Below are 23,892 nucleotides of genomic sequence, written 5' to 3'. Positions count from 1 at the left end.
CTTCTCTGAGTCGTCCTTCTAAAGACATGAAGCTCTCTTTTGAGAATGGACTTTGAAAACGGGAACATCAATTATATAGAATCATAGAATGGTAGATTTGGAAGGGACCTCTAGGGTCATTGGGTCCAACCCCCTTGCTCAGTGCAGGATTCACTAAATCATCCCAGACAGATATTTGTCCAGCTTTTGTTTGAAAACTTCCATTGAAGGGGAACTCACCACCTCCTGTGGTAACCTGTTCCACTCATTCATCACCCTCGCTGTCAGAAAGTTTTTTTTAATATCTAATCTGTGTCTTCTTCCTTTCAATTTCATCCAATTGCTCCTGGTCTTTCCTTGTGCACATGAAAATAGGGCTGATCCCTCTGCACTGTGACAGCCCTTCAGGATATTTGTAGACAGCTGTTAAGTCTCCTCTCAGCCTTCTTTTGCGAGCTAAACATTCCCTGATCCTTTAACTGTTCTACATAGGACATGATTTGCAGATCGCTCACCATCTTGGTAACTCTTCTCTGAACTTGCTCCAGTTTGTCTGTCTTTTTTAAAGTGGGGTGCCCAGAACTGGACACAGTATTCCAGATGAGGTCTGACTAAGGAAGAGTAGAGGGGAATAATAACTTCACATGAGCTAGACTATATGCTTTTCTTAATACATCCCAGAATTGTGTTTGCCTTTTTGGCTGCTGCATCACATTGCTGACTCATGTTTAGTCATGCTGCTGCTTAGCCCAATTCCTCCCATTCTGTGTGGTTTTCTTTTTCATTTTTATTGCCCTCTCTCTTCCCTAGCATTAGCTATCCCTCCTAGCTTTGTGTCGTCGGGAAATGTAATCAGTTTTCCATCAATTTCCTCCTCCAGATCATTTATAAAATGTTGAACACTGGGCCTAGAACAGAGCCTTGTGGTACCCTGTCGTGGATTTCCTTTTATGTCCACCGACTTGATCAATTTGGAATGTTTACACCCTTTCCATATTAATTCTGAATTGATTATGCGCATAAGAAGTTTTCACACTGACACAGGTTCAGCATGTATAAGCTTCCTCAATTCTGCTTTAATGTTGGGCGCGCAGCCTCTTTTAAAAGAGTTTAACCTATCTGCCTATCTGGGCAGGTCAAAAGATTACATAGATACAACGTATTGTTTAATTATTGGATAAGCATCTTGGAATTCTTCCATCCTCCGGTCATCTGTGATTGGCCATCAGGTGGTGGATGGGATGAGTGGGTTGTCTTGGACCCACGTGTGGTTCCTTCGATATGATTGGATGTTACATCATGAATTATTAATTGCCTAAATCTCCCATGTTATTTGCATACGTTTCCAGTAAAATTGCTTGGGTAATTATTGCGGTATCTAAAAGCGGTACTTGTCTCAAGTGCGGTTATTTATGTCTGATCCTACTTCTAAAGTTGCAAAACAGATGGAAAAATATAGCGTGTCTATGTTAAATTTCATCTTGTCAGCAGAGTTTGAGAAAAAGATGTTTCATTACAGGAAGTAGAGATATTGCATAGCTGTAAGAACATATATCGATGTATCCGAATAGAAAACAAACATGACATTTTGTTATACAGAATGTTAAATTCACAAATGTCCACTACCAAAGGCCCACAGTCCCAAATATAGAAATATTGGGTTTCCACTACAGACCCCCCTTGAAACTATCTGTTTCACTAAACTCACCCTACTCTGTCCCACCCCAATCCCCCACCGCTGACCCTAGACTTGCATTGTGTTGTAGACTGGGGCTATCACTGCCATGGGGGTATAGGTTCGACATCATCATATTCTGGATCCATGATGATGACGTTTGCGCTGACAGTGGGCTTTTTGTTGGACATCATAGTGAGACAGGTGAACCAGGTAGTCATCAGGGTCGGAATACACTGTATGCAACAACAAACAGAAATTAGGATGACTATAAAGGTGACAAATATAATTAATAACTTCTTTATCAGGATAAACTCTAGTGTAGAATGTTTTGAAAACTCAGTAGAGCGGCGGTCTTTCACAACTGTCGCTTAGGCTGTAAATGCCCCTCCGATACCTAGCTGTGGGTTTATGGCAATCGGGTCTTTGGTACATGTGGAGGTCTAGGCTACCACCTGGGATCTCGAGGCATTAGGTTAGGAGAGGTGCGGCTTTTACTATTTCAGGTAAACACTGCATAACTTGTGTAGAACCCGCCTTCTTGACGCTACCTCGATTCATCCGCAAAGAGTGCAAAATTAGGGCTGTCTAATGCCTGATCAACATGACTGAACCTCTGTCTCATTAGTAAGTGCATAATCATATCTATCAGTCTGGAAGGACAAACTACAAGGGGATTATTCCCACTTCCCTTTTCCAGAGGTGGCAAGGTAACAGGACCAGGGGCGTTGTAACACCGGCATGTTGCGTGGCATGAGCAGAGTGCACTGCAGATAAAACAAAGCAAAATCTTAGCGAAAACCTATCACAGTGTTCCAAATACACAATGGTTTAAAACTTATTTTTTCTATTCTGCTGTTAGGTATGTACCTAACTGAGGAAACAGACTAAGGTTAGCTCTTTTTAGTTAGTGCGGTCAGCTTCTTAATGGAAACTGCGTCTTTACCCGCGGGTCACGTTTTGTCTGGAATGTAGGTACAAGTCACCCCTATCATCTTACAGACACTCCCCTTTTTTGGCTAAAATCGTACCTAGTGCCATTCTATTTTGAAAAGTCATAGTCGAAGTAGGTCCTATTGGTCGACTAGTCCCTATAAGGCTTCTCTAGTATAATTTAATTAATTTAATTATAAACATAATTAATCCAGTCAACATTTTGTTTACTATAATGATCAGAAAAATGGACTCGGATCTAGCTTTAACGTGGTCTCTAATTTTTTTAAAAACTCGTCAGGTACCCCCTTGGCTGTCCTATGACGTCAATGTACATGTGTAGGTCAATACTACCACCAGGAGCCTCTCTTCTCACTCTAGTGTGCTGTTACAATACTAGTAGTATGTACAGGTACGCACGGCGTTGGACTCCCTGATCTTCACCCACACCAATGTCCCTCCTGGAGATAGCCCTGATGGTGAACACGTCCAGGCCGCCTACACTGACCCTACACTACCTAGTGACAAGACTGGAAGGAACCGCCGTACCTATGCAGAAAACAAGGATAGACCAACATGACAGGATAACTACAGAACACAGCAGAGTTGGATCGAGATAAAGTAACTATTGGGGGTAACCTCATTATCCTCAATGCTGTCTGACAGGATGTGGAGGAGCATAAGGGCTTTACCAAGGCACACTCCCCTGTCCAATTATTTCACCTATGAAGTGTGTACCTTCGTTTACCTCATTCACTTCCGGTACCCTGTATCTGCAGATTACCTCATTCATGAGCTTCTGTGGTTACCTGCTCATTTACCTTAGTATCAGGGTGGGCCTCCAACCTGAAAAAGACTTGAGCAACAACTAGCACATATTTATACTCCCCAAGAGGTGTGAGCTGAATGTGGTCAAATTGGCAATCTCTGAAATGGGTAGAGTGGTCAAGGCAAGTGTTATATGGCCACCTTACTTCTGTCCGGACTGGCACATGGCAAAGATCATGCAAACTGGACAAATGATGCAGCAGCTACAGAGAACCCAGGTGTCACCCATTCTTGTTCAGTGACGACGTCATTACTGCTTTTGATTCTGTGTACCAGTTGGGCCATCATGGGGGACAGGGACCTCTGTAGGCAAGTTCTGTTGATTGTTCGCCATACGCCGTCCTGTTCTGTTGCTCTCGTCTTTTAGCCCATTTTGCCTTCCTTCCTCATTGGCTTGTAACTGTAAAGTCCTTGACATATCAATGTCCAAAGTTTTATCAATGTCCAAAGTTTTTATCAAAGTCCAAAGTTTTTACCACTGACTCATGCTGTCAGTATCTTTCTCCTCTTTCTTTCACGGCTTGAGGGCCGCTGCCTTTGCTGTGCTGTTGGCGAGGGTGTCGTCTCTCGCTTCTCCATTGTAGAAATCGGTGTGAGCTCTCCATTGCCAGGTAGTAGTAGTAGGGTTTCCATGAGACTCTGCACCGCTGCACCATTCTTAATTGGCTGTCCTACCGAGATAACAAGCTGTCTGGCCATCCATATTGGGCCGCAATCATGAGCTATGCCAAATGCATTCCAGGAGTCAGTGTAAAGAGTTGCCGTCTTACCTTCTACCACTCTACATGCCTCAGTGAGGGCCTTCGGCTCCGCTTCTTGCACTGAGACATGCGGAGGCAGAGCTTCTGCGTTTAGGACATCTTGTTGTGTGACCTCTGCATATCTGGTTTGGAGTCATCAATCCTCACCCTGGTACCATCTACAAAAGAAAACTCAAAATATGCATCATTAACAGTGGATTCTAATAACAGTTTTTGTCAGAATCTTGTTGCACAGAATTTTAAAAAATTATTAGAAGGGATCCAATCATGAACATCTAACCTATAAAGTCCAAACTCACAGCGCGCCGCTGTGTACGGTGTATTAATCTTGGCTATAACCCAGCCTATGCGTTCTCATTGCTAACAATCCCTTCTTACAGTTGAGCAGAACTGATGCTAATTCTATATGACAGACAAACAGACTATTTCTATATAAACAACTCAGCAAGATTAGCTTTACACAACAGACAAGCACACTAGCTTTATATAACAGACAGGTAGGACGTTTTGAGCACACAGGAAGATTGCTTGATTAATCAATGATAACTTGACTCTCCACCCCTTCCACACTGTTCTGGAGGGTGTAAGAATTGGCCTTGGTACAATGTTTGTTGCCTTTCAATTTAAATCATGGCAGCCAGATTCATGATTATAGAAGTCTCCTCAGACGCCGGACATAATATGTACCGCCCTAGAGTCTCTAGCATTTCTGTCGCTACACAGTTTAGTAATCTACCCTCAGACAGAGGGATCTACTCATGAACGTTCAAACGATAAACAAATATTTGTGGACACACACAAATAGACAGAGCACCAGTACGGCTGGCTTAGTCTCACTGCCCCTCGGGATACGTGTCTGACAGCTCCCTTCTCCCGGACCCTACAAGCAGGCCTAGCAGGAGCGGAAATCCCATATCAGACTTTTCTCTGGCAGTCTCTCCCTTTCCTGGGCCCTCCAAACAGGCCTCAGGACTGCTGAGTCTCTGCGACAGGCCACCTGGACGGCTCCCTCCTCCCTCAGGAGTGGAAACACCACGTACAGGCCCTTCCTAGAGGCAGCTATTGATGTCACCAATTAACTAGTACTCTCAAGACAACAGGCATGCAAACATTTCTTTTATATCTTATGACAGGTTCTTATCGAGTGATCGAGACTTAAAAATACCTGTCGTGCGAATCCAAATCGATCGGCCTTGACACAGCACATAGGCAAGCCTGGAGTCAGCCACACAGGTATAGATAATTAATCTTACCGTGTTCTGATGATTTGTTGGGCCCGCCAAGTCCAAGGTTGCCTATGTCCGTGTCTTCTGTCCGAGCTCTATGGAACCTATCGATCACTCCCCGTACGGGCCACCAACTGTCGTGGATTTCCTTTTGTGTCCACCGACTTGATCAATTTGGAATGTTTACACCCTTTCCATATTAATTCTGAATTGATTATGCGCATAAGAAGTTTTCACACTGACACAGGTTCAGCATGTATAAGCTTCCTCAATTCTGCTTTAATGTTGGGCGCGCAGCCTCTTTTAAAAGAGTTTAACCTATCTGCCTATCTGGGCAGGTCAAAAGATTACATAGATACAACGTATTGTTTAATTATTGGATAAGCATCTTGGAATTCTTCCATCCTCCGGTCATCTGTGATTGGCCATCAGGTGGTGGATGGGATGAGTGGGTTGTCTTGGACCCACGTGTGGTTCCTTCGATATGATTGGATGTTACATCATGAATTAGTAATTGCCTAAATCTCCCATGTTATTTGCATACGTTTCCAGTAAAATTGCTTGGGTAATTATTGCGGTATCTAAATGCGGTACTTGTCTCAAGTGCGGTTATTTATGTCTGATCCTACTTCTAACGTTGCAAAACAGCTGGAAAAATATAGCGTGTCTATGTTAAATTTCATCTTGTCAGCAGAGTTTGAGAAAAAGATGTTTCATTACAGGAAGTAGAGATATTGCATAGATGTAAGAACATATATCTATGTATCCGAATAGAAAACAAACATGACATTTTGTTATACAGAAAGTTAAATTCACAAATGTCCACTACCAAAGGCCCACAGTCCCAAATATAGAAATATTGGGTTTACATACATTCTTCCATTTGGATTGCCAGACATTTATGACTAGTCTTTGAGCACGATTACTCAGCCAGCTGTGAATCCAGCTAACAGTTGCCTTGTCAATCCCATATTTGGTCATTTTTTTTCAATAAGTATGGCATGAGATACTTTGTCAAATGCTTTACTAAAGTCAAGACATACAATATCCCCCGCATTTCACTGATCAACCCAGTCAGTGATTTATCATAGAAGGAAGTTAGATTTGTCTGGCATCACTTGTTTGCTACAAACCCATGCTGGCTCTGGTTATTACTCAATTTTCATCCAAGTACTTGCATACATGCTGTTTAATAATTCGTTCAAAAATCTTTACCGGTATAGAGGTCAGGCTCACAGGCCTATGGTTTCCTGAAACCACCTATTTTCCCTTTTTTAAAGATAGGGACAACATTTACCCTTTTCCAATCTTTTGGAACTTCTGTTCTCCAGGAATTTTCAAAGATTAGGGTGAGTGACTCAGCAATTACTTCTGCTGCTTCCTTTAGTATCCTAGGATGTTATTCATCTGGACTTTGAAACTTGAATTCATTTAAGTTAGCTAAGTGTTCCCTCACCATCTCTCTGCTTATAGATAACCTGCATTTTTTTATTCCCCCAATAACACAGGGAAGACTAGTTGATGTTCCATCTAGTTTCTGAGAAAAAAACTGATACAAAATAGGAATTTTAAAGTTTGGCCTTCTCAACATGATTCTTAACCAATTCACCATTATCATCTTGTAAGCATCCAATAGCATCTTTGATTTTTCTTTTGCCTTAGACATACCCCCAAAATCCTTTTTTATTGCTTTTGGCCTTTGTTGCAAGCCTCAATTCATTGTTAGTTTTAGCTTTTCTGACACTTGCCCTACAGTTTCTGCAGACCACATTATATTCTTCTTTAGATATTCCCCCCTCTTTCCATTTGCTAAACATATTTTTTTTTGTTTTTAACATGTGTGCAAGTTCTGTGTTCATCCATCCTGGTCTCTTTAAATGCTTCCCATTCTTTTTTCCTTTAGGGATTGTTAACGATTGTGCTTTGAGAATCTCATTTCGCAATATTTCCTAACCTTCTTGGACATTTCTGTCCTTAAGAACATGTAGCTATTGGATTCTTCTTACCCTCTTTCTGAGTTCATTAAAATCTGCCTTTCTGAAATCTGACCTTGAGGTCTGATATTCACAGGTCATCCTCCCCTTTTTATCCAAAATTCAAGGATAGCATGATCACTGCCTCCTAAGGTCCCAGACAGTTGGTAAGAATTAGGTTCAAGATAGCAAATCCCCTTGCTTTCTCTTCTACCTTTTGGAAGATAAAGTTGTCAGCAAGAGCAGATAAGAATTTGTTGGATCTGTTGAATCTTTTACCTGAGAGAGATTCCCAACAAATGTCTGGATAGTTAAAATCTCCTATAATCACTATGTCTTGCTGTTTTGAGAGCTTGGCCATCTGATGTAGAAAGAGTTCATCAATATCTTCTGCTTATCCAGGTGGCCTATAGTAAAGGCCTACAATAGTATCCTTTCTTTTGTTCTCTCCTTGCATTCTTACCCAAACAATTTCTACAAAACCACCATGCTGTGAACCTATATGTCCCCAAGGCTGATCGACTCAAAGTCCTCAAACTAATCCAAGAGTCCAAACTTGCCGGTCACCTTTGGATCACAAAGACTTTGGAACTTTTACTTCATTTTTCTGGTGACCCAACTTCAGGAAGGATTTAAAGAGGTATGTTACCTCTTGCGAAATATGTGCTAGGAACAAGACACCACAAGCTCATCCTCTTGGTTTGTTACAGCCCCTTCCAGTCCCATCCAGGCTATGGGGGCCTATATCCATGGACTTTATAGTGAATCTGTCCCTCTCAAGGGGAATGACTACCAGCCTTGTGGTTGTGGCTCAGTTCATCCCCATTGAAAAGATTCCCACTGCTGAAAACACAACGGAGTTAAAGATCCGGGAAGTGTTCTGACTACATGGAACTCCTGAAGATGTGGTCTCTGATAGAGGGTTTCAGTTCACCTCAAGATTCTGAAAGCAGAACCAATGCAAGGTGGAAATAAAAACCTTCCCTAATTGCCCTCAGGTGTACTACAACAGCAAAAGAATCCCCATAACAACTCCCACCACTGTTAAAGGGGAAAAATGGAAGGAAATTCAAAATAACCAGCAAAAACAAACTCAGGCCTCAGTCACACAGGCGCATCGGCACCCGTACACCGGCGCCGATGCGCCCGTGTGACTGACACCAGCAGACGGACGTACCTGCAGACGGCCGTCTCTCTGCAGCGCTGGAGGAAAGAACATGTGACTGGCTTCATTGCCAGTCATGTGTTCTTTCCTCCGGCGCTGCAGAGAGACGGCCGTCTGCAGGTACGTCCGTCTCCTTCCTGCAGTCACACAGGCACATCGGCTTCCACCACTTTTTATCAGTGCACTAAATACACAAGGCTTGTAACTGAGCATGGCCAAGCCTTCCCTCAAAATTAGCCAAGGTGCAAAATTCTACCAGCCAATTAAAATGCACCTTTGCAATAATCTTGTCCATCCTGACCAGCGTTATGGGAGTCCAAATACCAATACTTCATGGGCCTTTGTTCTTTGGCAAAAGTCCTATCTTCACATTGACTTTGGCAGAATGCCTGTGGATAAACAATCCCTAAATGCCTCAATCAAGCAAGGAACCAAGATGTCCTATAAAACTTCGATGTTAATCTATGTGGTTCTGGCCACTTTTTGAGCCAATCCCATAAATCACCAAACCAACTTTTTCATCATTTTTGTCAAAATACCAAGAATGGGGTCTACTGCTCGCTCAGGTACAGTTACAGCCTAGAGGGGTCTACTGCTCGCTCAGGTACAGTTACAGCCTGGAAAGCCGCTATCACATCCTCATCTAGATCCCTCTTCCCTAAGATATATAGAAGGTAGAACTAATGATCAGGAGGGAAGAAGCTAAACTTTAGAACAAGGGGGACAATCTATGATTAGTTGGGAGAAATCAGAAGCAATGTAAGATAATAGGATTGTATTGGAAGAGTAGTAGATGCTTGGAGAAAACTTCCATCAGATGTAGTTGAAAAATCAGCAATAAACGAATTAAACTGGGATAAGCAGATACCTATCCTAAGTGAGAAATAATCATGATGTGTTGAGTTTGTTCATTAGTATAACATAGAACTGTGTAAAATTGACAGCAGCGATTTCCATCGACCACCGGCTTGCGTAGGGCCAGAGGGGTGTGTAATAAGCTGCATTGATTGTTTTTATTAACCTGTATTGACCATGTTTTTTTTTCAATTTACCTTCTGTCTAATAAAATACATTTCAACCTAAGTGAGAAATAATATGAGGGCCGACTGCATGGACCAGGTGGGATTTTTCTGCCATCAATTTTATATGTTTCTCTGAGTGTGAAGAATCTGATAATCCATGATCTGTTTCTTTTTAGATACACCATACGGTCAATCAGCCCTGAGACATATTCAGCCTGGTTTCTGTAGGCGTCAGGTGAAGGCCGGGATACCTGTTGTAATTCATCTAAAAAACCAAAGCCATGTGCTTATTATACTGACATATCTAAACCAAAGACTTCACTCTGGAGGTATCCTCACTGTCGCCTCTAGTAAACATGGTCAGTGAAGTCCCCCACAATGGACACTGCTGAAGAGATGGCTTCCTCCTTTAGATACTATAAAAGCTGTCTATTGTAGATCTTCAGATCATATCTCATACTCACCGCTCTCCTCTTGTTCCCTGCTGCTGCTCTATGTCCCTGCAGTGCTTTAGTTTACAGGCTAAAGTCAGCTGCTCAGAGCCAGATGGGGAGCGGGGTAGCCCTCAGTGGCAGCTTCTCGGCGCTACAGCACAGGGGAGGACAGTGTGGCAGGCGGCGGCAGTGCCCCTGGGGTCATCCTAGAGCTACAGCATGGGGGGAGTACAGTGTTGGCAGTGGTGGCGAGGTGTATCTTCCTGGCTGGACAGCAATACAGCCAAATCGGGAGCTAGGGGCGTGACAGGGGCGTTCCTCCATGTCAGGGCTGTCAAACCCCTAGCTTCCAGTGGTGACAAGATACAATAATACCAAGTCACACTAAGGCCTTATTCAGATGAGTGTGTCCAACTTTGGTTTTGGTAAAGAACGGATCAATTTCAATGCCTGTATAGATCTGTGTTCAAAAAAGAGACTGAATGGTTTTTCTAGAAATGCTTAGCAATGATCAATTAAAACTGGAGCACATGGATGTCCTCAGCATGCATTCTGTTTTCTTTGTTGCATCCAGTGATGTGAACTAGCGATTTTAAGGACATGCTGCAATTTTTTCCATGGAACATTGGTATGTGTATTTTTAGACGCATTGACTTTAATGGGCTCCTAAGCTGTCCATGTGCAGTCAGACACACGGACGACACATTGACTGAAAATATGTCTGAGTGAATAAACCATAACCCATTAGTGACCACCCATACGTATTTTCATGTCCTGGGTGTCTGGGTTTTTTTCTACAGGGATGTGAAAACACATCGGCCCTGTAGAAGAAAGCTGCGGGGTCGTGGAATGTGACAGCTCCCTGCTATCAGCAGTAGCCGACAGCTTATAGCTGTCACCGAGGGCTGCACACCCCGATCCCGTGATCACCATTATTTAATGAATAATGGTGATCATGTGAAACTGTGTTACAAACTTTAATAAGTTTCATATCCCTCACTGATTAAATCAGTGAGAGGAGATTAAACTTCTTACTGGAGGCCTCCGAATTTGTTCCCCAATGTGATTCATGCTTCACGCCCTTTCCCAACTTCTGCACAAGCTCTCACTGGGTAAATGGCGGATGCATGCGGAGAAGCTGGGGAGGGCCCAGGAAATTTTAAATCTCTTTGCTCCCAGCTACCAAAGATACACAAGAGACAAGAGCAAAGATACCGTAGAAGGCCTCGGTCACGTGATCGCCATTATCCAATGGTATAAAAAAGGTAGCAATCTACCTTATTCAGATCGTTACCTACAATACCTACTGTTAGATCCCCTGTTCAGACTAACTTCTCCCTCAGACGTGGACGTCGCCTGTCTCTTTCTGTAATTTGAGCTTTCTAACCTGCTTCCAGCACTGATTTGGTTAATTGCTCCTGGACTTCGCTGCTCAGCTGTAGGCTCTTTGCCAATCTCTTTCCTATATAGCTGTGCTGGCACGTCCCACCATTGCTTCAGAGTTGTTGTCTAAAGTCCTACTCTCTGGCTCCCAGCTTGCTCCTCATTCTGCAATGATCCTTTTTGCATTCTGTGTCCTGTGCTTTGTCGTCCTGTTTGTTCATGCACTCCTCTGTCTATACTCGGTACCTGTTCCTCAGTGTTTCTTTGCAAGCCTGTCTCTTGTTTCCTCCCAGTCCTGGTCTGTCTTCTGTGATATAGGTGTTCTGTCCTGTCAGGGTCAGGCAGTGCCTAGACTACGGGGTCGTTCTTATCAGGACGCTAGCCTTGCTTACAGGCAGGATCTTCCCTCTCCTGTATACTAGCTCAGCACTAGGTACCTTCCCTATTTTGCATTCCCAGACTTGGTCACAGTCATCTGGTATCTCACCTCTGCATGCTAGAGGATCAGCTGTCGACCTTGATGGATCAGGTCACTGCATATAGGGTAGGTTGTCAGAGTGGTTCCACATCCACTTCCCTAACAGTACTCTGCAGACATGGATCCTGCTGACTCTAACCATGGAGGACTTCCTGAATTGTTTCAGGAGTTGGTTCAGCAGCAGGAGGGCCATAAACAAGTCCTTGCATATCTTCGCAATATGAGTACCCGCCTAAGCAGCATCCCTTCCGCCACAGCAGTAATGCAGCCCTCCACAGTTGCGGTAACTACTGTATCAGCCCCACTGGCAGTGTCCGCTTCTGGGACTGGACCTTGTCTGGCTGTGTCGCCATGCTACAAAGGGGACCTCAGACAATGTCGGGGTTCATAAACCAGTGTAAATTGCATTTGGACTGTTTGTCAAACTTGCTCTCCTCGGATCGCGCAAAAATTGCTTTCCTGATGTCCCACTTCACTGGTCAGGCCCTGGCATGGACCAATCCCCTCTGGGAAAGGAATGACCCTCTGGTTAATGATCTCAGACTGTTCGTGGAGACCTTCCCGGAGGGTTTTTGATGAGCCCAGTTGTGTACCCCCAGCCACTACCTCTCTCCCATGCCTCTATCAGAATAACCTTACGGTGGCTCAATACGCTATCCACTTTTGCACCCTAGCTTCAGAACTCCTTTCCCAGCCTGAAATTACCGGTAACCTTGGTGGATCGCCACCAGATTCCTGTTGAGTGCCTCAAAAGGTCCCTGGTCTCTTTCCGAGACTGTCCAATTTGTCACAGAGCCGTTGGAGCTGAGCGTAGGCACCCTTCATTCTGAGATTTCCCTCCTGGTCCTTCCTGGGGCAACCAGCCCTTTACTCCTGGGTTTGCTGTGGCTACGTTTACACAACCCTACTGTGGAATACAGCACAGGTAAGTGTTTTGAGTTGGGGTACCGCCTGCTATGGTAAGTGCCTGCATCTAGTTCGTCTGGTTCCCCAGGTTCTAGTACCTCAGAACCTTCAGAGCCTGCCAGAGCCTTACCACGGATTTGTGGATGCTCTTGATAAGAAAGAGGCTGAATGTCTGCATCCGCATCACACCTATGACAGTCCCATTCAGCTCGTGCCTGGTTCTGTACCCCCTCGGGGCAAAGTATATCCACTATCTTTCCCCGAGACCCAGGCCATGACCGAGTATGTTAAAGGGGTTGTCCCGCGCCGAAACGTTTTTTTTTTTTCAATAGCCCCCCCGTTCGGAGCGAGACAAACCCAATGCAGGGGTTAAAAATAAAAACCGGAGAGTGCTTACCTGAATCCCCGCGCTCCGGTGACTTCTTACTTACCTGGTGAAGATGGCCGCCGGGATCTTCTCCCACGGTGGACCGCAGCTCTTCTGTGCGGTCCATTGCCGATTCCAGCCTCCTGATTGGCTGGAATCGGCACGTGACGGGGCGGAGCTACGAGGAGCCGCTCTCCGGCACGAGCGGCCCCATTGAGAAAAGCAGAAGACCGGACTGCGCAAGCGCGTCTAATCGGGCGATTAGACGCTGAAAATTAGACGGCACCATGAGACGAGGACGCCAGCAACGGAACAGGTAAGTGAATAACTTCTGTTTGGCTCATATTTAATGCACAATGTACATTACAAAGTGCATTAATATGGCCATACAGAAGTGTATAAACCCACTTGCTTTCGCGGGACAACCCCTTTAAGGACAATCTAGCTAAAGGGTTTATCCGTAAATCCTCCTTCCTTGCCGGGGCTGGATTTTTTTTTGTTAAAAAGAAAGACGGTTCATGTCGACCATTCATCGACTACCAGGGTCTGAACGTTGTTTGAGTGTTGGCATGGTACACGGATCTTTACCAAGCTGAACCTACAAGGGGCTTATAACCTGATTCACATCCGTTAAGGGAGAGGAGTGGAAGACTGCTTTCAATACACGAGACGGTTATTCTGAATACTTGGTTATGTCCTTTGGTTTAGTTAACGCTCTAGCCATCTTCCAGGAGTTTGTAAATGAGATCTTTAGAGACCTCCTTCACTAATGCACTGTCGTGTACTTGGATGACATCTTGAAAACATTTTCCACAATCAGAACATGAATATAGTAAAGGTCCAGTGTGAATTCTCTGATGTCTAATAAGATTTATTTTCTGCCTAAAACATTTCTGACATTAGGAACATGAATATACTTTCTCTCCTGTGTGAGTTTTCTGATGTTTAACAAGACTTGATTTCTGCTGAAAACATTTCCCACATTCTGAACAGGAAAATGGCTTCTCCCCTGTGTGAATTTTCTGATGCATCACAAGATTTGATTTATGGTTAAAACATTTCCCACATTCTGAACATGAATATGGCTTCTCGCCTGTGTGAATTCTCTGATGTTCCACAAGACTTGATTTATGGCTAAAACATTTCCCACATTCCGAACATGTATAGGGCTTCTCCCCCGTGTGAATTCTACAATGTGTAACAAGGTGTAATTTCTGGTTAAACCATTTCCCACAATCAGAACATGAATATTGCTTCTCCCCTGTGTGAATTCTCTGATGTTTAACGAGATGTGACTTATGGTTAAAGCATTTCTCACATTCTGAACATGAATATGGCTTCTCTCCTGTGTGAGTTCTCTGATGTATAACAAGATTTGCTTTCCGGTTAAAACACTTCCCACAATCAGAACATGAATATGGCTTCTCTCCTGTGTGAATTCTTTGATGTTCCATAAGACTGTTTTTATGGTTGAAACGTTCCCCACATTCCGAACATGAATAAGGCTTCTCCCCTGTGTGAATTCTCTGATGTATAACAAGATTTGCTTTCTGCTTAAAATATTTCCCACAATCAGAACATGAATATTGCTTCTCTACTGTGTGAATTCTCTGATGTTCCACAAGACTATTTTTTTTGCTAAAACGTTTCTCACATTCTGAACATGAATAAGGCTTCACTCCTGTGTGAATTCTCTGATGGTTAACGAGATGTGACTTATGGTTAAAGCATTTCTCACATTCTGAACATGAATATAGCTTCTCCCCTGTGTGATTTCTCTGATGTATAAGAAGATTTGCTTTCCGCTTAAAACATTTCCCACAATCAGAACATGAATATTGTTTCTCTACTGTGTGAGTTCTCTGATGTTCCACAAGACCTGATCGATGGTTAAAACATTTGATACATTCTGAACACGAATAAGGCTTCTCCCCTGTGTGAATTCTCTGATGTACAACAAGATTTGCTTTCCGCTTAAAACATTTCCCACATTCTGAACATGAATATGGCTTCTCTCCTGTGTGAATTCTACAATGTGTAACAAGGTGTGATTTCAGGTAAAAACATTTTTCACAATCAGAACATGAATATGGCCTCTCCCTTGTATGAATTCTGTGAGGTTCAACATCCGTTCCGTAATTTACATTTTGTTTAACATTCTGTAATGAATCAGAAGATGGAACCTGTATAAAAGGATCAGCTGACAGATCTTTGCTGTGAAGGGCTAAGGGTATATCTAGAATAAGGGCAGGCTCTTCATATGTATCTTGTATGATAGCATGATCTTCCGCTTTACAATCTGTTGATATCAGACGTCCCTCTGAGCTCCTGGGGTCGTCATCTACCAAGAACAAAATGGATTTTAATGTTTTTCAATATAACGTTAAAATTCTACTATTAGTTTATGACATTATATAAGAAAAAATGTTCATAGTAAATAGTTAGCCATGTATCAAAATTCTAAGATTAAAAATAGTTTTCGCATTCACAGGAGCCACAATAGTTTGTGGAGCACCTAATTTACTGCCAACCATCCTAATAGAACAATGAAATTAGCGAATAAATTAACTTTTTTGTATTTTTCATCTCTCCATTGAAGGGGAGTATTTACGTGATTTCCTTGCATGCGGTGACTGTAATTTACTACATACAGCAGGCGCTCTCAGCTGCTGCTCTTATCCGCAGCTTGCAAGGTTACAGAGGTACTGCGCTGCAACTACAGTCTGCTGATTATGTGCTGCTGACCGGGGAATAAAGATGCTTTTAGAAGGCCAGCACCGCCATTATCAGTGGGCACAGATATGTTTGCAGCCATTCACTAACCCAGCTGACTGTCATTTGAATGAAGATGTGGGAAAGTTCCTACTGAGTCTTTCTTATTTCAGCAGCTTTTTATGGAGTAGACAATAGATTCTCTCTAATACATCTCTATCTTCTGAGAAGATCCTTTGGGTAGTTGTGGCCTTCCTGCAGCAGAGTAGTACAAGCTAGCCTCCTGCCATCCAAGCCAAGTAGGTTTTTTTAATATTGGTACAAAAGTATTTATTATATAATTTTGGCACTTTCTTTTTACTGCTGCTACATATACTAAGGCTGCCTGTTAATTTTGGGCCTTGTCTGGCGCCCTCCAATTGTTCATGTCCCTAGAATGGCGATTGTGAGCTTCGACTTATTGATAAGCATACCTGGATGCAAGGTGTTGGTCGGGCACTCTGTTGGTTGTCACCCTAGCACCAGGTGAGTTAACCTACTGATATACAGGTTCTCAGTGAGCACGTGTGACAGATAAAAGAGCTCGGAGAGGATGAAGATCAGCGGAATCCCAGGTGTGAGTTAAATGTTCCGGAAATGGATCCAGCTAGTCACCCACTGTACAAGTGAATCCGGTGCATACGCTCACCTCAGCTCACTGTAAAACAGTTAGTCCAGTATATAGATACTCCACATAGCAGCCTTATTTTAACCCCTTTCGTAACAGACATACGGCTATATAAATCTCAACAGCATATAAATCCCTGTGTAGTTATAACGTATGTAGCCCTTTACTGAATATGCTGCGTATGCAGCAGGCTTAGGAGGTGAGCCTGCCCCATAGATGGCGGGTATTGGATGTCTTTGACAGCAGACATCCACTGGTAACAGCTCTGATCATAGCTGTTAACCGTCTAAATGCCGCTGTCAGTTCTGACAACGACATTTTAATGTCCCTTTTCAGGATTTAAATGTCCCGAATGGCCCCCCGCAATAAGGTTGTTGAGGTGTTATCCGGGTGTCCTACCCCTCCTGCGGGCACCAAGCTAATCAGTTTGTATGCAAGAAGTAGGAGCAGCCAAGTAGGATATAAGCGATAAAACAATCAATGTAAACATTAGAACATTAAAACTTTGAAGATGGCAACACAGCAGAGAGAAAGCTCCAACAAGGAGAAAACAACATTGTGAAAGCCTTAGAGTAAACTAAGTAAATTGTTCCCTCCATCTTCAAGAAAAAAAAAAGAATAAAAAGCTATAAAAAAAATTGTATGTCATTTTTACTGCCCCATGAACACTATAACAATGACCTCCACCCCCAAAAAGTGCAGTTGGGGTCTATTTCCCACTTCACCTCAGTTAGATTTTTAAAAGTCTGACAAAACATTATATGGCACCTTACATAGCCCCATTGAAAAGTGCAACTTGTCCTGCAAAAAAGAAAGCCCTCATGTAGATATGTCACCCAAAAAATAAAAACATTATGTTTTTTTGAAAATGGAAAATGAGTTTTGGACACAAGTGCATCAATGAGCCTTAGTCCTAAAAGAGTTGCTCAATATTAAACACCCAATAGTCCCAAACTGGTGAAGAAATGCATAACCCATGACGTTCAGACCAATACTTAGTCTTTATGTTGGGCTCACAGCATGCGGGCTGCGAAATATATGTGCACATCACACAGCAAGTACGCAATGACATTGGATACTGTGTACACTGCGTGCATCACCATCTTCGAGTGTATGCACACGTAATACGTGTCCTGATAGAACATGCTGTAATTTTTCCTGCACGTATAATTAACGCAATTTCTAAGAGCACCAAAACGATCACCCATGGGATATTAGTACTGCGTATTAAGCGTGCAAAACCATCATACACTATGGCTATACGCTTGTGGGAGACAGACCTTGGTCATAGTACCTGCAGTTCTCCAGTGGGCAACCATTTAGAACAACAGCATAACCAAGAGCATTGGCTGAATAAGGGGATATACACCTGAAAACCCTGACAACACAGACTCTTCTCTACATGCAGTCTCACCTGGGGGGTCATCTGTAGGAATCCCCTCCTTACACGGCTGATCCCCCCTCACATGTGTCTCTGTAGCATCAATGGGGAGCAGATCTTCATCCGGATTCACAAGCTGTGAAATAAATATTGTAAAAGTCATCACACAGTTGGAGAAGTCATGTGGAAGGTTTTATATGGCCAGAAAAGGTCATTAATTAGTATGAGGAGCCGGATTGACATGACAGCAGTAGTGATCTGGGCCAAATAGCTGCAGGTCTCCTGTATAACTCCAACCTGTTGCTTCTTTAATCCAACCAGAAGTCTCCAGAACCAGAAAATAGTGATAAGATGCAGAGATCTAATGTCTGCGGTCGGCTGTAATCCCGCCATCTCCGGCTTTCTCATTACACAAGTATCAATCATATAATAAGACTGAACACAAGACCTTCCCAGACGTCCTACAGACCAGAGGGGAGATTTCATGAGACCTTCTCTCCATCTACCTGATGATCCTGTGGAAGAAGAGGACGGGGACATCTCTCCGCTGCTGTTTTCTTACTGGATCTACCTGCAGAAAACACAGACAGCCACTGAATTCATTCTCTACATACAAATAATAAAGGCCGTGTGGATTTAGTCCTGTCTATTACCTGGTGATGAAGGGGGCTGGTGGTCCTCCATCATGGCATCCTTGTACAGATCCTTGTGTCCTTCTAAATACTCCCACTCCTCCATGGAGAAATAGACAGTGACATCCTGACACCTTATAGGAACCTGACAACACAATATACAGTCATCACCCAGACACGTTATACCGCCATAGTGTTACAGTATAATGTCCCAGCATTCCCAGCAGCGTCACCTCTCCAGTCAGCAGCTCAATCATCTTGTTGGTGAGTTCTAGGATCTTCTGCTCATTGATCTCCTCTAGTATCAGGGGGTGGGGTGGAGGCCGTGTGATTGGGCTCAGGGGTCTTCCCCATCCATCAGACACCGGGGCCTGACAGCCATCACTAGAAGTCTTCTTCACTACCGTGTAATCCTGTTTATGGGGAGATACATTCATAAATATCCCTGCAGACATTCCCAGAGTCCTTCATGTCTCCAGTTATGTCCAACAGTTATTAAGATTCTCCTTACATCTGAGTTCATGATTTCCATTATTCCAGAGTTTTCGATCTACTACATCATAGACATTATTGGCTTATAAGTCTGTTGGGTTTCTGTCAGTTTACCAGAAAAACAGCGCAGTAAGCTACAATAATTTTCCAGAATTCATAATGAATCAGCAGTAAATCCTCTGCCGTAGATGTGATCAGACTGACATAGATAAGAATAATGGAACATGACGCCATCCCCAGAATCTCTCACCTCTCCTGTAAGCTGGAAGAGTATCTCTAGGGTGAGGGTGAATATACCCTCCGCCATCTTGTCCCGGTTCCTCTCCATCCTTGTCGGGTCAATCAGGAATATTATCTGATATAGAAGATATCAGCCGAGGATCCTGAAAGGGAAGAAGACGAGACAATGTAAGCCACCCCAAATCTGTGGATTATAGGAGATTCAACGACAGATATAAATGAGGGCAATTTTCAGGATGAATTCCATGTGTTGAGAGATGCACAGGAATCGCACATGAAGAGAACTCATTCTTTTTCATGGGTTAATTTACATGGGTGATTTTTCTCTCGGACCGAGAGTTCAAGATAGAAAAATCGCAGCACCTTCCTATTTCCGGGCGATATCGCCCATTATTTTCTGTGGAACTGGAAAAAATTGCCTGGCACTGGCACGCTGGGCGAGGTTTATGCGAGTGCATTACGAATTCTCTATTTCTACTATTCGAACAACATGCTATTTTCCCACCCGTTATAATCTCATCTGCAGCGATGCCTTTTTCTCGCAAAACACACATCGCACTCACAGGCAACATAGCAGGTCTGCAGGTTAGAGCTCTGATTGGCTGCAGCAGTCACCTGACTTCCACTAGGGGGCTGAGTAGAGGTGAATATACTCTGGATTTGTATTTTTCATGGGGTCCAGCTGCTGGAAAATTTTTATTTATTTTTAGTGACAAAACTCCTTTAAATATCTGATAATGCTGTCGTGTAGAGATGAGCGAGCATACTCACTAAGGCAAACTACTCGAGCGAATAGTGCCTTATTCGAGTACCTGCCCGCTCGTCTCTAAAGATTCGGCTGCCGGCGGGGGGCGGCGGGGGAGAGAGGGGAGGAACAGAAGGGAGATCTCTCTCCCTCTCCCCCTCCCCCCCGCTCACATGTCACCCGCACTGGCAGCCGAATCTTTAGAGACGAGCGGGCAGGTACTCGAATAAGGCACTATTCGCTCGAGTAGTTTGCCTTAGCGAGTATGCTCGCTCAGCTCTACTGCCGTGTTATTTCTAGCCAAATTATGACAAATTGATAACAGTTACCCATTATTGGAGTATTGAAACCATAAAAATATTATGTTTTAGGCTGCTTTCACACTGCAGAGAAAATCGTGCAAGATTTTCTGCATTGTGAATGGAGTCATATAGATGAGCGATGTTATGAACATTGAATTCATGTTTCCTACCCTGAGCGGCAATTTGATACTGGACAGCTCGGATACACTTCATCAATATCTCTATATCACACCTCCGCTTTTTAGATGGGTGCAGATGGTTGATCTCTACAGATCCCTTTTCCTAGTGTCCTGAACGGCAGCTGATAGATACTGGACACTTTATCAATCTCTTTATATCACACATCCCATCTAATACAATTACTGGTGATAATATTGGGGAAGTTGAGAGAAGACATTAATGTGCAGATGTTGTGTTCTCCATTTCTGTGCAGGATGGAACAAGAGTTGAATTGATTCTCAAGGCCGTTCCTCCATGTTTGAGGTAAAGCATGTTGCATCTTCACAAGACCGCTACGGGTAATCAGGGGCCGCGATGGTGATTTCAGTAAAAAGCAGTAAATCTACAGCTAAGCGACTTCCCAAGTCCTCTCACCTGGGATCACAAGAGTTAATAGTAAATACGGATCATCTTGGAGCTTAAACAATAAATGGAAGCCAAGGTGTGACACCAACAGTGTGTATAGAGCCAATAAGATACGGCAGAGGCCAATCTGTAGACATCTCACCCCTCCATAATAGTTCCTGAAAACAGAAGGTCACTTTGGGGTTGTTCACATGTACTGAATATGCCAGGAATTTTCTGATATAGAATGGAAGGAACTGAGCTAAGCAGCAGCACATGTGAAAAAGATTTGGGTATACTAATAGATCATAGACTGAACATGAGTCAACAATGTGATGCAGCAGCCAAAAAGGCAAACACAATTCTAGGATGTATCAAGAAAAGCATAGAGTCTAGATTACGTGATGTAATTATGCCCCTCTACTCTTCCTTAGTCGGACCTCATCTGGAACACTGTGTCCCGTTCTGGGCACACCAATTTAAAAAAAGACTGGCAAACTGAAGAAAGTTCAGAGAAGAGTTACCAAGATGGTGAGCGGTCTGCAAACCATGTCCTAGGAAAATTGGTTAAGGGATCTGGGAATGCTTAGCTTGCAAAAAAAGAAGGCTGAGAGAAGACTTAATAGCGGTCTACAAATATCTGAAGGGCTGTCACAGTGCAGAGGGATCATGCTATTCTCATCTGTAAAAGGGAAGACTAGAAGCAATGGGAGGAAACTGAAAGGGAGGAGACACAGATTAGATATTACACAGTGAGGGTGATCAATGAGTGGGACAGGTTATCACGGGAGTTCTCCTTCAATGGAAGTATTCAAACTGAGGCTGGACAGGCTGACCCTGGAGGCCCCTTCCAACTCTACCACTCTGATTATATTGGCTCTTACTCTACACCCCCTCTGGGATGGAGATCTATGAAGAGCTTTTCCCAATGCTTGAAGATGTGGACTCTGAAAATGAGGAACACTGGCGCTTATTTATGAATATTGGCGTATACTATGTTTCATCAGTCATGATATCACTACAAACTGAGGCGTTGGCGGGGAGGTCGGAGGCCGTATATGTAATGGGGGCCGTGAGACTAAATATTCTCCAGCCAAGTGCCTGGAAATGGTTCCGACAGACACAGGGGTGTAACTATGGCGCCCCTTGTCTCTGGATAACGGACAATTTAATAGTTAGTGTTGCGTCCTCCGGACGTGCAACCTCAAAAACACAAACAAAAGGCACAACTGTGCAAAAGGAAACATAAAACTAAGGGGAATACTCTCCGTATCATCCCCTAACCCGGGAGGGGGCCCTGCCTACTCGGTGGACCGACCGCTCTGACAAGTGTGAGCCCACACGCGTGCCTGGGCCACTGACATGTCCCTATCAGGGAGCCCTAGCACAAATGAAAGGTAAAACAGAAAACCAAACAAAATAGAAAAGAACTTAGCTCGCATAGAGGAGCTCCAGCCAGGATGTGTTCCTCCGTCGCTGTCCAGCGGCAACTGAAGCATTGACCAGCACAGGGGTCAATGCTAGCACAATTTAAATAGGAGCTGAGCCAGCCAGCACCAGGTGCTGACTGACATCACTCCTGCAACTACCACACCCCTCAGCTCCAGCAAGGGCACACCCAAAACCTGGTCTGGCTTGCAAGCAAGGTGCAGGCCTCAGAACGGCTGCAACAGTTAGAGCTGCTTGTTGGACAATCAGACGCTCCTCTCTAATGGTGGTCTGTAGGGGGCGTCCTGAGCCCAGTCACCTTGTGTCTTCACTAATTTGACTCCTAATTAAAACATAACTTTTAATAGTAACTTATAAAAATGTAGAAACCTCACAGAGAGAGAACAAACAAATAGATGCTTAATTAATACAATAAGCACCATAGTCTACCAATTGTAAATGGCCCACAGATAGCGCTAGAGGAGTAATTGCACAGTGCCAATCGATATGGATATTCCGTGCTTTGGTTATATTTCACTCTCAGGAGAACCTGGGGGCCATGGTGACTATTCCATCGGTAGGGATTGGCTAGTCAAAAATATGATGCTGGCACACCCATTCCCACTGTAGGACAAAGAAATTGAAACAGGTACGTTTCCCTGTCCAAAAGACAACTCGGCTTGTCCACTATTAAAGCGGTATGGACCAAGTCTATACTGACGCTTGGTTTAGTTTATTTTGATAATCAAAACAGGAATTAGATCAAAGAACAAAAGGAGGGGGGGTAGTCTTTTTAGTTCTAATATACTGGATAGAATCCAGTTGACGATATAGACGTACTCCAGCTTTGATCTATACTGTATTGTCAATTAATACGATGTTAATTAGTTGAAATAAAATTATATATTAGTTGACTTGATGTTTAAATGGCTCTTAAATGACTCGACACGTTTCTGACGCAAATTGCAACTCATCAAGAGCCTTGAATGAGAAAGGGGACCAAAAAGTTGTGTCCCAAAAAGTATTTGAGCGATCAGAGCAGTGTCTATCAATACTAGGATAGTAGTTCAGCTATAGTACACAAGTAGCGATCCCCAGTGTTATGACCATAAGTGTACTGGTCCTATAGCTTCCCTTACAGATAAAGGAGATGACCCAACGGGTATCTCAAAATGTTTAAATAATAGGGACAATGCCTATTAACGCTAGGATAGAAGTTCAGCTATATTGCACAGGCGGCGATCCCCAGTGTGGTGACCACAAAACTGCTAGTCCTATAGCCTTCCCCAGCCTCAAATTCCCTATCTTGGCTTGAGCTGGAAGCAAACCCTGTTAGCAATAAACAAATACTCTCCCATCACAGACCCTAAATAGTCTGGATCTAGCACTACTCTCAATGGGTACCCAGAAAAAGGTTTGCTGGTAAGAGAACCAAAATAATAAAATGAAGACCTAGCAGAGTCTCCAGCCTTGAAGGTAGGCTGGAAGCATATCAGTTGAATTGGTTAACCTGCCTCCTTATAAAGCCTGATCTGGCACCTCCTATTTGGGAGTAAGTACCTCCCTATCCAATCAAAATGTCCTTCTCCGCCCCTTATA

At 43.5% G+C, this 23,892-nt stretch overlaps 1 pseudogene; it reads right to left on the bottom strand.

The window, feature by feature from the left end:
- Positions 1-19,595, bottom strand: part of LOC136624516 (zinc finger protein 585A-like) — a 55,161-nt pseudogene extending 35,566 nt beyond the window's left edge.
- Between the last annotated feature and the right edge of the window lie 4,297 nt (positions 19,596-23,892).

Source organism: Eleutherodactylus coqui, chromosome 4 (assembly GCF_035609145.1).
Source record: "Eleutherodactylus coqui strain aEleCoq1 chromosome 4, aEleCoq1.hap1, whole genome shotgun sequence".
NCBI classification, from domain to species: Eukaryota; Metazoa; Chordata; class Amphibia; order Anura; family Eleutherodactylidae; genus Eleutherodactylus; species Eleutherodactylus coqui.
Note: the sequence above shows the minus strand (reverse complement) of the source record. Positions and strands in the feature narration are given on the sequence as shown.